Genomic DNA, 5,000 nt, shown 5'->3' on the forward strand with positions numbered 1-5,000 from the left:
CAACGGGAAATGGAAGAGGAGGAAGAGGAGGAAAAAGAAGGAGAAAGAGGTAGAGAAGAAAGAGGAAAGGGAAGTATAATTGGAAGAGGAAGAAGATGAGTAAGAGCAGGAGGAGGAGGAGGAGGAGGAGGAGGAGGAGGAGGGTAAAGTCTCATATACTGCAAGAAAAGAAGGAGGAGGAGGAGGAGGAGGAGGAGGAGGTAGGAATAGTACAAATTGGTTCGGTTACTACAAAGAAGAAGAAGAAGAAGAAGAAGAAGAAGAAGAAGAAGAAGAAGAAGAAGAAGAAGAAGAAGAAGAAGAAGAAGAAGAAGAAGAAGTAGACGAAGAAGAAGAAAAGAAAAAGAAAAAAAAGAAAGAGAAAAGAAAGAATAAAAAAAACAGGAAGACCAAGAAAGAGGAAGAGACAAAGAGAAACAGAAGAAAAAACACAAAACATGAAAAAAAAAAAATCGAGAGAAAAAAAATCGAAAACAGAAAACGGAAAACCAGTAAATAAGGAAGGGAAAAAAATGGAGAAGTAGGCAGGAAGGAAGAAGCAGGCAGGGAGGCAGGCAAGCAGGGAAAAGATAAGCAGGCAGGCAGAAAAGCAGGTAAGGAGAGACAGGCAGGCAGGCAAGCAGACGGGTAGAGAGGAAAGACAAGCAGGCTGGGAGGGGGATAAGCAGGTAGGCAAGGAATGGTGCAGGCAGGCAGGCAGGCAAGCAGGCAGACAAGCAGGAAGGAGACAGACTGGCAGGGGGGCAAGCAAGCAGGAAGGAAGGAGAAGCAGGCAGGGAGGGGGACAAGCAAGCAGACAGGCAGGCAAAGGAGAGGCACAAGCAGTCAGGAAAGAGGATAAACAGGTAGGCAAGCAGGTAAGCAGGCAAGCAGGCAGGCAGTGATGGAGAAAAGCAGGCTATCAGGCAGGGATAAGCAGGCAAGGAGAGGCACAAGCAGTCAGGAAAGAGGATAACCAGGTAAGCAAGCAGGTAAGCAGGCAAGCAGGCAGGCAGGCAGGCAGGCAGGCAGGCAGGCAGGCAGGCAGGCAGTCCCCTAGAGGCGTGGCGTCGGAGCAGGCAGGTTAATAATTGCTTTAACCCACAAAAAGTTGGAAAGATCGCATTTTTCATTATGTTGAGAATGTTCCCCACAGACTGAAAGAAGATAATTGGTCTCCTCTCTCCTCACCAGGGCTGGGTAAGTCACCGGAGGCCCCGCAGAGCTGCCTCACCTTTGCCTCCTCTTATTACATCCTTCGATCCTACAATACATTTTCCGAGGCATCCTTCTTGTTTTTTTCCCCATTTTCCTCCTCCTCCTCCTACTCCTCTTCTTCTTTTTCTTTTTCTTCTCGGTCTTGGTTTTGGTTTTGGTCTCTCTCTCTCTCTCTCTCTCTCTCTCTTGTTTTCTTGTTTGCTCGCCCGCTGTTCCTTACTCTCCAAAATCTTCTTCTTCTTCTTCTCCTTCTTCTTCTTTTTCTTTTTCCTCCTCCTCCTCCAGTTTCGTCCTCCTGCTGTTTCTTATTATCCTAGTATTCTTTTCCTCCTCCTCCTCCTCCTCCTCCTCCTCCTTCTATTCCTCCTCCTCCTCCTCTTTCTCCTTTCTCTTCCATGGATAAGTAAGATATGAGAGAGAGAGAGAAAGAGAGAGAGAGAGAGAGAGAGAGAGAGAGAGAGAGAGAGAGAGAGAGAGAGAGAGAGAGAGATTTATGACACAGCATATTTTTGTTGATTAGCTTCACTGAATTAATATTTCTCTCTCTCTCTCTCTCTCTCTCTCTCTCTCTCTCTCTCTCTCTCTCTCTCTCTCTCTCTTGCCCCCTATCAAAAAATCACCCCCAATTTTAATATATGGGGGGAAAAAGACTTATAGGAGGTAGGGGAAGGAACAGCTGGTGAAGGGGGAAGAGGGGAAGGGAGGGAGGGGAAGGGAGGTGAAGGGAGGGGAGGAGGAGGAGGGAAGGGAAAGGGTTAAAAATAAAAGGGGCGGGGTTAGTGGGAAGTGGTTTTGGAGGAGAGGGGAGAGATGGGGAAGAGGGGAGGGGAAGGAAGGAGGGTATGCCAGTTTTAGTGAGGGGTGTATTGGGGGCGTTCGTGGGGAGGGAGAGCTGGAGAGGAAGAGGGAGGGAGGGAGAGAATGGGGAACGATGCGTGGGGAGAAATTAAAGAGAGAGAGAGAGAGAGAGAGAGAGAGAGAGAGAGAGAGAGAGAGAGAGAGAGAGAGAGAGAGAGAGAGAGAGAGAGAGAGAGAGAGAGAGAGAGAGAGAGAGAGAGAGAGAGAGAGAGAGAAACTATTCAGCCTGATGCAAAATTTAAAAGTAAATAATTGATTCAATATGTTTTTTTCTGTCTGTCTGTCTGTCTGTCTGTCTGTATGTATGTATGTATGTATGTATGTATGTATGTCTGTGTGTATATATGCATCTGTTATTTTTATTATTATTAGTTCTTTTTTTTCCCTTTCTTTTTTTCCTTTTCTATTTTTTTCACTTTCTTTTCTTTTTTTTCCTTATTTCTTATCTTTATTTCATTGCTTTCTATTTTTCAACTTACTTTTTCTGTTCTTTATTGTTTTCCCTTTCTCTTTCCTCTTTTCTCTTTCTTTCTTCTTTTTCTATTTTATTTTCTTTGTCTTGTTTTTTTCATTTGTCTTCTTTTTTCTACTTTCCTACTTTTATTCTTTACTGTTTCTTCCTTTCTCTTTATCTCTTTCATTCTCCTTTTTAATTTTCTTCCCATTCTTTTTATCTCGTTTTATTTCATTTTTTTTTCTATTTCGTTCTTCACTTTTCCCACTTCTAAACACGACTGACATTACCTTTTAAACTTAGCTACAATTTGTTTTTTGTAAGTAATGTTCTAACTTACTATTTCCCATCAGTTTAACACAGCATTACTTCATATATACACTTAAAAGCTCATCAATCACTTATTACTAGCATTTAACACTATCAAATGCCACTTTCCTTCAATTAATTCCACTATTTCAACTCTCTATATGATTAAACACTCATTACTCATCTTTCGCCACAAATTACTACATATAATTACTGCAAATACCCCAATTTACTCATATTTACTCAAGTTTTATAAATTCAGCCATTCATTATTCATTCATTAGTCTTCATCTTGTCATGTTTCTTCATTCATTATCATCTATTATTACTTTCTACTATAATTTAATGCTAAACAATACTTCAATAATCTCATCTTGTTCAGTTTTTCATATTTTTATCCATTTATTCATTCATTAGTTAGTTTCTCTAAAGAATTCAAGCCTTTATTCATGTATTAGTTTATTTTTTTATTCATCATCATTATTTACTGGTGCTCTATGCTATCAATACTTCAATTAATTTTTTTTTCTACTTTTTATGTAGTTTCAAGTTTTTTTGTTCCAGATTTTTGGGAAACTCTCTTAATCTTTCAGGGAACTGGCAATCAAGTGGGTGTTTTCTTTTTTTTTTTGTTGTTGTCTTTGGCCAGGTTCCCATGTTACATAAGAGAAGGTCATTCATTTATTACTCATCCATCTCCAGCATTCAACTTCCTATATATTCATCCATTCATTCATTCAGTCATTCATTCATTTATTCATCATTATTTACTATGGTTTAATATTGCCAAACCTTCAATTTCATCTTTTAATACATTTTTACTCATCCATTATTCATTCATTTCAAGCAGTGTAATCTTTTCAATGTCACTTTATTGTATTTTTCTCATTCACACATTATATTCATCATTTCAAACAGCTGGTATAATCTTATCAATATTACTGCAATCTATTTTCTTTATTCGCGCATTATTCATCATTTCAAACAGCTGGTATAGTTTTATCAATGTTACTGCAATTTATTTTTCCCTTCATACATAATTAATTCATTCATTTCAAAGAGTGAGCATAATTTTATCAATGTTATAGCAGATTAATTTCTTCCCCTCACATATCAAAACCTCAATGTAGAACTCCATGTCACGTCACTCTTTGTATCTTTCTTAGTCACGTCACTCCTTTGTATCTTTCTTAGTCCTTTGTGTCATTCCATCCTTCCTCATCCATTCCTTTGCTCTCACTAATCACTAAATCGTTTCTCTTTTATTTCCTTTCTTTATTTTTATTTTCCTTATTCTCTTTCGTCTATCTTCTAGTTCTTCCCTTTTTCTTCTTTTTCTGTCTCTTCTTTGCTTTTTCTTCTTTTTCTCTCTTCTGTTTTCTTTCTTCTAGTTTCCTTCTTTATCTTCTTTGCCTTCTTTTTTTTCTTTCTTCTATTTTTCTTTTTCTTTTTTTCCTTCAACTTTTATTTTCTCTTTGCTTTTCTTCTCTTTCTATTTCTTCTGTTTCTTTTATTCCATTTTCCTTTTTCTTCTTTTTCCTCTTTTTCTTTTTTTTCTCTCTTTTTAAATCGAGTCTCTTGTTTCCTGTTTCCTGTTTGTCCTGTTTACTCTTTTCCTTTTGTCTTTATCTAGTTTCCTTTTTCATTGTCTTCTTTTGTCATTTCCTCCTTGTTTCCTCTGTTTCCTTTCCTCATTTCCTTTATTTCTTTTTTTCTTATCTATTCACTCATTCACTCGTCTTTTTTTTTGTTTTAGTTTAATTTTTTTTTCTTTTCAGTTTCTCCTTTTCTTTTCATCTTTTTTTTTCTTCTCCTCTCTCTTTCTTTCTCGCTTCCTTGTTTTCCTTCCTCTTTTTCTTCTTTTCCCTTTCTTTTTCTGTCTTTCTTTCTTTCTTTCTATTTTGTTTGCTTACCTGTGATTCCTTCTTTCTTATTACTCTCTCTCTCTCTCTCTCTCTCTCTCTCTAAGCAACCCTTTTGTACCCTCACCCTGACACCCTGACAGTCACCCCTCTCCCTCCCTCCTCTCCCCTCCCTTCCCCTCCTCCCTCCCCATCCCCCTTCACCCTAGGGACAGTAGCGTCTCTGGTCACACTTTTTCACAGCTTCCATCTTTAGTGTGACACCCTAAACTATTACAAGTGGTCTCTCTCTCTCTCTCTCTCTCTCTCTCTCTCTCTCT

General features: G+C 38.5%; 1 protein-coding gene across 1 annotated transcript in view; it reads left to right on the plus strand.

The window, feature by feature from the left end:
- The window catches only part of LOC123513574 (proline-rich receptor-like protein kinase PERK2), an 80,444-nt gene that overhangs the window by 16,309 nt on the left and 59,135 nt on the right, over positions 1-5,000 (plus strand). The window lies entirely within an intron of this gene.

Source organism: Portunus trituberculatus, chromosome 36, assembly GCF_017591435.1.
Source record: "Portunus trituberculatus isolate SZX2019 chromosome 36, ASM1759143v1, whole genome shotgun sequence".
Lineage (NCBI taxonomy): Eukaryota > Metazoa > Arthropoda > Malacostraca > Decapoda > Portunidae > Portunus > Portunus trituberculatus.